This window comes from Pinus tabuliformis, chromosome 2_2 (assembly GCF_031772625.1).
Source record: "Pinus tabuliformis cultivar Carrire ecotype Pingquan chromosome 2_2, CPIR1, whole genome shotgun sequence".
Taxonomy (NCBI): domain Eukaryota; kingdom Viridiplantae; phylum Streptophyta; class Pinopsida; order Pinales; family Pinaceae; genus Pinus; species Pinus tabuliformis.
The window spans coordinates 826,792,640-826,803,339 of NC_142300.1; the positions used below are offsets into that span (position 1 = coordinate 826,792,640).

General features: G+C 36.3%; 1 pseudogene across 1 annotated transcript in view; it reads right to left on the bottom strand.

Moving 5' to 3' along the window:
- The window catches only part of LOC149195529 (putative multidrug resistance protein), a 97,377-nt pseudogene extending 92,956 nt beyond the window's left edge, over nt 1-4,421 (bottom strand). The window contains exons 1-3 of the transcript XR_016255120.1: nt 4,344-4,421; nt 4,208-4,262; nt 3,943-4,121 (exon numbers count right to left, since the gene is read on the bottom strand). The product of XR_016255120.1 is annotated as a putative multidrug resistance protein (transcript). The remainder of the gene's footprint in view (nt 1-3,942; nt 4,122-4,207; nt 4,263-4,343) is intronic.
- Between the last annotated feature and the right edge of the window lie 6,279 nt (nt 4,422-10,700).

Consider the following 10,700-nt stretch of genomic DNA (forward strand, 5'->3'; position numbering starts at 1 on the left):
CCTTGAGCATTTTTGTAGAAGTGTGGGGATGCAAGTCAATATCAGCAAAACGAAAGTAGTGGTCTTCTCTAAGAAAAGAAAACATAACCAACATAAGTTCTACTTTGAAGGCAACATTCTGGAAGAAGTTGCAGATTACAAATACCTCGGAATTGACTTCAACAAAAATCTAAGCTGGAATGGTTGTAGAAAGAAAATAACTTTGGGGGGTTGGAAAGCATTTTATGCTTTTCAAAATAGGTGTAGAGAGGCAGAGTTATGGGACTGGAAGACCACTCAAACTCTTTTTGGGCTTCTAGTGATTTCGGTGATTCTCTATGGTTGTGAACTGTGGGCTAGCAGTACCTCTGACATGCAGTGGAGACAAATTGAGAAAATTCAGAAGCGTTTGATTACAAACAAATTTAAGATTAAAAGTGCAGTTCCTTATGATATCTTGTTAAGTGAAACAGGGACTGCTCCTATTGAAGCAATTGCTATGGTGCGAGTCATAAGGTATTTAAAAAAAATTGAGCAAATGGAAGAGGGTAGATGGCCTAAGGTTGTCTTTAATGATAGATTGTGCAAGAGCAAAAAAACTTGGATGCAGCAAAATAACAAATGGTTTAGTAAATGGGGTATTTGCTTGAATGCGTGTCCCATAAACAGCAAAGAGATAAAAGCTTTTGTTATGGAAAAGTTCCACAAACGTACTTGGGATAAGGAGCTAGGAAGAAAGAAAAATTACTATATTGAAGTTTAATCCCACTCATAATCATCAACCAAAAGCGTACATAGAGGCCAATATCTCTTGGAGAGCCAAAATTCTTATTGCTCAGTTAAGGACTAATTCTCATCAACTCCGTTGTGAAACAGGGCGCTGGAAAAGGCCAAAGGAAGTGTGGGAGGAAAGGGTATGCATTTTTTGTTCTTCTGGAAAAGTGGAAACAGAAAAACATTTCATTTTAGAATGTGAGGCCTTCAAAGACAATAGGGAAAGTTATGCAGATACGCTGGCAGCTAGCTCTTGGGATAATCTATTTAACGAGGAGTTTGTCGGGAAGATGGGAGCATTTATTGTGAAGCTTCACAAAAAAAGGGCCGAATACATCAAGCAGATGAAGAAGCAATCTGTCCCATAGGCTATCTTTAGCCTCGTGGACGTTAAAATAATTTCTTTCTTTCTTTCCTTCCGTGTTCGTCCATGGTTTAACTTTATTACTCTTAATCGCTGGTAAGATCCTTAGTTGGGGATCGTGTTTCCCTTGTGGTGGAGTGCCTCGCTGGAGTAATTATAGTTGCTCTAGGACTAGTCGTCGTGTGGCGTTATACAAACCGTCATGGTCGACCTCTATCAGTCCAATGATGGTGGACTTACCACACCGATCAAGGCAGCCATGTGGCCTTAGAATGTGTTACCCATCATACATGCTCTCAAGGGAGAATCATTCAATTATTTGACTCCACACAAGAAGGCCCACGCAGAGAGATCAATAAACAGTCATGGTACGCAAGATTGGCCCTGGGAGCTTCTAGGTTTTTCGAAATATGCTATTGGCCACTTGAGTTTTGGTATGGAGGGAAGCTTATTAGCCACGGATATATTAGTGTCCATGCCTTTTTATTAAACCACTTTGTTTTCGTAAGAATGGGTCGAATGATAGCGGATGCAGGAAGTATGACTTTTGACCTGACCAAGGGATCTGATGTCGTTACATCTGTGTTTGAAATTTTGGACAGAAATAGTCATATAAATCCAGATGACCATGAAGGAACTAAGCTTGATAAAATCCAAGACACTATAGAGGTGAGGAATGTAGATTTTCTTTATCCAGCTAGTCGAGAAATTTTTGTCTCAGAACCAAATGTAGAGAGAAGTGTAGCATTAGTTGGGAGGAGAGGGTCTGTACAGCGATCAACACAATAGCAAGTTGCCACGCGACGACTAGTCCCAGAGCAGCTATATAATCCAGCGAGACACTCCGAAAGACAAACCCCAATCAAGGATCTTACCTGTGATTAAGAGTAATAATGTTAAATCATAGACGAACACCGAAGGACAGATTAATTAAGCTAAAGCCATTTCTAAAGAGAGTGAATAAGTTTTCTGGTTTCTATTGCGGTAGTTAATTAGAGTAATTTTTGGATCGGGTTAATGATAACCCGTATTGAAAAAAGACAATAAAAATTTGAGAGACTTGACTTTCTCTTTCTTAATAGTAACTGTAATAGATTTTATATAAAAATAAAACAAAATATCCACAAAAATTCTAACAAAAACCTATTTGAAGAAAAAACCAAAACCTGAACCATTTATCCTTATTCACAAATTTATGTAAAACCAGCGTTATAAAAGTAATGGGATAGTATACTTACCACATTAGCAAACAGCTCCATTGGAATTTTGGTCGAGATCGAACCAGCCCACTTTGAATGTAAAATTTTTTGAAAACATCCTTTGACGGACCGTACTCGTTAGAAACTCGCATGTCACAGCCAAATTATTATGTTGAACCAAATTCAGCAAGAAAGCCAGCAGTGCCAAGGTTGTAAAAACAATGCAAGAGATCGTGACACTAGATCTAATCTCATCCGGATTTTTGCGGAACACCGCAGAAGTCATGCGTGCCATAGTGAAAGAAAACGCTATCTGAATTGCCGCATATCCAAGGACTTCTCCACAGCCCAAGAGAGCGTACTTCCATTCTGGAGCATTCAATGCAAGCAACCTGTGGAAGCAAGGAGATCTCCCTGATTTGGTCTCTGCATTAACTTCTTGTTCTTCTCGTTTCAAGCCAGATACGCAACCCTCAAAGCGATTTGAAGCACAATATAGTTTCCCATCTGAGCTTTGCCTCTAGCTAGATATTGCAGAGACTGTGTTAAGATCATTGGTCCTCTGCCTAGATATTCCAGATCCTGTGTTAAGATCAATGGTTTGTTGTGCTGTGGTTTTCTCCTATATTTGCACCAAAGCTGCATATGCTCCATTTGGTTTCAGAATCAGCTCTTGATGTTCGCCGAATTCATTCGATCTCTGGAGCTGTCTCAATCTGAAAGGCAGCAAACCCTGCCTCAGATAAGTATTTGAGATTTGAAAGCGCGCTGGACAGAGACCTCAGAGCAAACAGAAAAATTAGGCACAAGTAAAATCATGATCAAGAGCATGGAAGAATAAATGTCATGTGTCTTACAGTCCACCGAGGATAACGCAGTGGCCCGCACTGACAATCCTTACTCCGGTCGCTGCATGATTTATCACCAATCGGCTTCCATACCATGACATGAATGCCTTGTTTAAGCCCAAGCTTTACTGTTCCAACAAGAGATGAAAAAAATTTCGGTTATAACCTTTTCTTCTCCAACGAAAGAATAAACAGTTCTAATAGAAGAGATTGCTTATTCTGCAATTATACTAGACTCGTTATATTCTGCGTGATCTTTCTTGCTATCCTTATCAGCGTTCGGCCGTAAACCATTTCTGCTGCGATCAGTACACTAGCTAGTGGCATTGTCACCGTTGCGATCTCCATGACAAATAGAAACTGACCGCATAGTTAGCGATGAAAGTGGACAAATTCATAATGAAATTGGGAACCTGAAAAACTCTAACACACGAGGTATAATTAGAATCAGCCAATATCAGTAAATTGTTGATAGTAACATCATTAAACCTGCACTTTTGTAATTAGGATGATATGTAAATTGGCTCAAAAAACTTCCATGCAGGGTTATTCGATGGGGCGGGAATTTACAGGGATTCAAACTTTCAATTCCGCTGGAATTGTGGTACTAGGACAAATTTTTGCGCTGAAGTTTAGCTTTGTGGGGTCTTTTATTTAGTGCTAAATTGCTTCAACTTCACCTATTAATTAATTAGACTACACCTTTCACTATTAATTTGAGACTGGTCGACACCTTTCACTATTAATAATTTTAGACTGGTAGAGGTGGGAAACAAACCTTTTCACCGAAGGCATCGTGTATGACGAAGGTATCGTTGTAAACACTATTAACCACCTCGGCAATATGTGTGCCTCTGGTATCGAAAAACCTGTCGTCCTGCCGAAGAACAGCTCTCAAATACTTTCTGCGCAGTGCAGATGTCTGTCTTTCTCCGGTCCTTGTCCAGCAGAAACCCTCTGGAAAACACGTCCAATGTTCAATTAATGAATTAATTCAAATTCCATCATACCTACTAATATTAAGAGAGTTTTAGAAACCGAACCTAAAAACGCTGCAATCCATGCTCCGGCTGCCGGATACATATAAGGCACCATTTGCTGCATATTGACCACAATTTTATATCAAAAATTAACCAGTAACAAATCAAGGCTCAAGAAAACCATCGACTATAATTTCACCTTGTTCATTATATCCACGAAATCGTCATACTTCAGCGATGGAGGATCAGATCCAAGAGCATTTATTAATCCACTCATGATAACAAAACACCAGCGACTGCTAATACATCAGCAATTGAACCCAAGGTGAAAAGATCAGAGACGCACAACTTATCAACACAACACAGAACCAAATCTGAACACTTGCTTCATTCACAGATTCAACAGGTATATATACAATCTGTAGATGTTTCTGGAGATCAGTTGAGTAGGTGGCTTGTTGGAGAAGCTTTCTTGTTGTCAATGTATCCGCTGACTTCTAGAACAGTGGCTAGCTGATTTTTAGATACAATATTAAATGATTGTTGAATATCGCTGTCTGGTTGTTGGAATTACTTATGGTTTCCAACACTCCCCCTTAATTCCAACTACATACAATAAACAAGACACTATACTCTTAATTGTCATGCCTGCTGGTCTAAGTCTTAGCTAGTCTTACAACAAAATTTGGATTTTCTACAATGTACAACATATTTCTACATATTTCAAATTTAGCCTTTCCAAGAGGCTTGGTGAATATGTCAGCCACATTTTCATTTGTATTACAATATGATAAGTCAATTTCTTTTGATTGCAATTTTTCTCTTACAAAATGATGTTGTGTCTCAATGTGTTTTGTCCTTGCATGATATATAGGATTGTTTGCCAATTTGATAGTGCTTTGATTGTCACATCTGATTACTGTAGGTGCTTGTTGTGTTTCTCCAACATCTTCAAGGATCCTCCTAAGCCATATTGCTTCACAGGTTGCACTGCATAATGCTTTATATTCAACTTCAGTGGATGACAATGAAACAGTTGGTTGTTTCTTACTGCTCCATGATATTGGTCCTGAACCAATATTGAACAGGTATCCAGTAGTAAATTTCCTATCATCTGGATTTCCAGCCCAGTCAGAATCAAACAAGTGGTGTTGTCATCTGTTTGTATGTATTTTCTGTTCTGTGTTTGTGTGTCACTGCTCTCCCTCTGTCCACGCTCACCGCACCATGACAGAGGGAGAGCAGTGACACACAAACACAGAACAGAAAATACATACAAACAGATGACAACACCACTTGTTTGATTCATGACTGAGCTTGGCAATTTATACACAGTTTGCAGCTACGGTAAACATTAACTGCGCCGAATGAACAATGAACGGCGCCGTCTAAACAGTGATCTGCCCACTATCGCCGCTTGCTGCCGACTTCTCCAGAACCTGCACTTTGACTATCTGCTGTATTCTAGATTAATCTAGCTACTGCATTAACAGTGGTAGTTGGAATTAAATATCTTCCAACATGAATATTTGCAAGAAGTTTTGAACCATAATAATCTAAATCGTTCTTTGATGCTGATCTTTATAAATACCATCGAATAATTTTCAAGTTTGCCTTATGACTTAGTAGATCCATATATGTGATATTTACGGAGATTAACTTCGCACAAAATTTATTTATATCGAGAACAAAATATTGTTGCAAATCGCATGCTAACAGAATGCATGGAACTTCTGCAAATCCGACTTACTCAGAGTTTTTTTCGGCACGCTTACCATACGAACTCAACTGCTTCACACGGCGCTCACCATATAGCAACACACAGCAATACACAGCTTCACGGCTCACCGCTCACATAGCTCTTGACCACACAGCGATACACAGCTTCACAGCTCACTTTACAGCGATGTCTCACCCACTCTGATCGCTCAACTTGGGCTCTCACACTCAGCCCTCAACCTGGCTCCGATACCATGAAAAGATCAGAGACGCACAACTTATCAACACAACACAGAACCAAATCTGAACACTTGCTTCATTCACAGATTCAACAGGTATATATACAAGCTGTAGAACAGGTATATATACAAGCTGTAGATGTTTCCGGAGATCAGTTGAGTCGGTGGCTTGTTGGAGAAGCTTTCCTGTTGTCAATGTATCCGCCGACTTCTAGAACAGTGGCTAGCTGATTTCTAGATACAACATTAAATGATTGTTGAATATCGCTGTCTGGTTGTTGGAATTACTTATAGTTTCCAACACAAGGTTCCCAACACCATCATAGACACATCTATGGATTCTACAGAATTGAAAATCATCCATATCGATATGCTCCCGCCTTCTGGATTCTTTGAGTTTCGGTTCTGGCGTGTATTAAGACTCTCAGCCATCAGCCCAACTATAGCCAGGATGGTAAAACTCTTCTGCAAGCGATATTAAGTGGCTCGAAGCTTTGGAGAAACAGAACCATTCCATTCGATAATCTCCTTCTGCTAGTGGTTGGCCAAGAGAAAGTGGGTGTTATTCAGTGGGATTAAGAGGGCTCTTTGAATCAATGATTTCCCCGTGGTGATTCACTCTGTTAAGGGAGTTGGTGTAGTCGCATGCTGATTGTCATGATAATGGTGTCAGAAATGTTTAGTTGCAGGCTGAGTTTCATGGTCACGATCTTGGTGTCTCTCTTGTTTTTTTATTCTTAGAATCTTTGTCATGATGTTGGTTTGTTTTCCGTTTTTATAAAATTATTTTTAGAATATATGTTAAAACACTGTTTAGTTATGCCTAACACTGTTTTGGGAGCTAAACATTACCTAAATACATTATTTGACTTTGACCTACGTTTTATATAGGTAGCCTCTATGCTTATGGTGAAATTTTTATTTTATTGATATAGGAGAATATTTTTACTTATTATGACATTTTTTATTTTTTTATTTGAATCAATATTATATACTTATTTTTATCTTGCTTATATAATAGTTAATATACTTAAATATTTATCATTATTTATATTATAATATTAAAAATATATATGGATGGAGTAAGTTAGAAGTTTTTTGGGCCTGGAGTATGCCCTAAAACTGCTTCTGCTTGGCTAAGAGCTCGTCTTCCTCGGACGTAAGGAAACAGGTTAACGGCCCAAGACCCAGAGGCATCTGGCAGGAGTGATAACCTGCTCCCTTACGGACCACCAGCGGGTTATTTCAGGTGGCGTGGTTTTCCTTGATAACAGTGATGTGTTAAACTAACATTCGCGGATAGCAGCCAGAGATGGCTGTCCTCACTGTTGGTTTGACAAACTGAGTTTGATAGGTTTTTCCACCTTTTGAAAAAAAAAAAAAAAAAAAGTTAGAAGTTTTTATTTAAGATGAGGAAAGTTATATATTTTCTATTTATTTTTGGAAGTTTTTAGTTAGGATGAGGAAAGTTATATATTGTCTATTTATTTTTGGTCTACCACTCATGGAACTAGAACATTGACAAAATAGAAAATCTTGTACAAGATTTCAAAAAAAATACAATTGTCCTGCATACATAGTATAACCCAACTAGAATAAAAAGCAATCACAAAATAGATGCCTCGATTCCATGCAAGCTCTTGTCCATCTCCTTGTGCTCAAGTTGTATTTCATACAAATGCAACAAAATTTCATCTTTGAAGTCATTCCTTTCAATGAAGACTTTCCTAGAAGAGACTTTATCTGCCATAAAGATGTATATTATGTAAACATTGGTTTGTCTCTTGCATGAACATAGTATCTCGCACCTAGTATTGCATGAACATAGTATCTCGCACCTAGTATTGTGGAAAAAATTTCTGAGTCTAAGTCACATTCTCTATTGTTGACTATTTCCTCCACTGCCTCTCTAATTTCCTTATGAATCTCAAGAGGAGCTTGCATGTAAAAAACCTTCTAAAAGATTGACCTTTGACTTTGGCACAAGAGCTACCATGTGAGCATCTACCCCCTACATCTTCATATTAGCATTGTAATTAAAAAGGAGAACACCAAAAGCCAAGACCGCATTCTCTTTCTAACCACAATAACCAAAATTGAATAACACCACCACCTAAAGCGACCTTCATGTTAGCATTGAAATAAAACAAACCAACACCAAAAGTCAAGACTACACTCTCTTTCTAACCACATTAACCAAGATTGAATGACACCGCTACTAAAAGCAACAAGCAAATAAATAGAATAGAGACGCATCCCTTGAAGGAACCAAAAATAAATTTGAAATCAAGATAAAATACAGAGGTAAGATACAACATCAATTTGCAAAATCTAAACTATTTCAAAACTAAAAGCAAAATATGAAAACTTTCTTTCTCGAAATAAAACAAAAAAATATATATGTTCTTAATTTTTTTTAATAATTTTAATACAATAAACATTTTACATATTTTAAAAAATATTTAAAATTTTATTATTTTATTTTAATAATATTAAATTAATAGACATTTTTAATTTAAAATTAATGATCCTTTAACTTTTTACTTAATGATCCTTTAACTTTTTACTATTCTCTAAGTATATTAATTATTTATATTTTCCCAAAATACATGAGATGGAAACAGTTTTTATTATTGGCACCACTAATTTTAAATTTAATAATGATAAAGCTTTTCATGTTATTTATGTTTTGGAAAATGGGGTTACTTTGAATCTTCTAATGTATTGTAAAAAACACAACTTTATTTTATTTTTTGTTTTCCATTTTCAATTTCACAATTAAAGAAATCAAAATATTGAATTAATATTTTATTTATATAAAATAAAAAAATATGGATATAAAAGATATTAAATGTTTTTCTTGAATAAGGGTGATGAGTTAATTTGCATTTGCTAATAATAGCTAGAAATAGTTACTAGTTTGACAATTGAATTATGATAGGTTTTCCCACATATAAAAAAAAAAAAGATACTAAATGCTTATCGGTATTTGGGAATATATGACCAAAATATTTTAAAAGTTGACGAATAACTACCAGGGAGATATTATGGCACGCGAGGGTTGTTTGATATCAAAACAAATCATAATTTAACTTCGAATTTTTCTTTCTTATATGTGCAAATTTGGTATATATGAAATGTTTATTGAAATTACATATGTCCTTTGTTGTAGACTTTTCATAAGATTAAAATTTGATGTCTAAATTGTTTGTTATAGAAAATTTTGATTCTTAATTTTTTTGTGACAAAATTTTTAGATATAAATTATTTTGGAATTTATAAATATTTGAATGTTTGGAGTAGATAATTAATTAAGAGAAGATAATATGAGTTTTTTTCTTTGTAGTTCTTATACAGAAGATTGATTAAAATTATGATTAGTTATAAAAATTTACTTATACTAATTGAGTGACGGAAAGATTATCGGGGTACCAATTAGGGTAAGTGATGAATTTGATTAAAATTATGACTAGTTATAAAAATTTACATATACTAATTGAGTGATAGAAAGATTATTGGGGTATCAACTAGGGTAGGTTATGAATTTGAGACACAGGGTAGGTCAAAAGTATAAGCAGTGTTAGTAAGTGATGGTAGATGCTTATGGGCCAATGGAGATAGTAGCAGAAGAAGCCTACGTGCTAATGGAGATAGTGGGGCAGGAGCTCTAGAGGTAGGGAAATCATTTAAAGATACAATGATAAGGGATTCAGACCTACCTCGATAGACAAAGAAATGGGTAGTAGGGGGGAGGACCATGCTACAATAGGAAAATTTATGGGCATTTGTCCATCTAAAAAGGTCCTAATAGGATGGGTGAGCACCTATTGGAAACCAAAAAGTCAAATCGATCTGAAACAAGGATCAAAAGGATTTTTCACCATGATATGTGTATGCAATGAGGATAGAGAGTAAATATTTGAAGAAGGATCCTTCTTCTTCAATTTGACAAGACTCCACTTGAGGTATTATACTAAGAAGTTCTCACTAGAGGAGGATTTCACAAAGGTATTGGTCTAGATTCGGATGGACTCCCCACCTTAAGAATTTAGGAGAAAGAGAATTTGGAAATTCTAGGACACAGCCTTTGAACCTTTATGAAAGTGTCAAGGGTAATAAAAATGGGGTGTTATACATCCTATGTAAGAATAAGTTTTTATGTGAACGCAACAAGTGCTCTTCTAGACTCAATTACTATATCCCACTAGGATGACGAGTGGATCCAAACTTTACATCAAGAATACATCCCTTATAGTGTATGAAATGTCATGATCATGGTCATTTGTTTATAGGATTGTCCCAAGAATGGCTATAACCCCCTAGCTAAATCTAGAGAGGAGTAAGACAATGATGGATTCGCTAATGTTCGAAGCAAGAAAAAGTCAAGAAGGAACCCAACAAAGCCAGTGACCTTGTAGGCTAATAATACAAAAAATAGTTGTCATGTCTTCTTAGAATTGGAATGAAAAGGACCCAAAGGTGAAGGACCATCAAAACTAAACATAAAATAAGATTGAAATCAATTCTTAAAGCCTAGAAATAGAGGAAAATAGAGAAAACAAATGAAACAACTGAAATAACCAAGGAAGGAGCAAAGA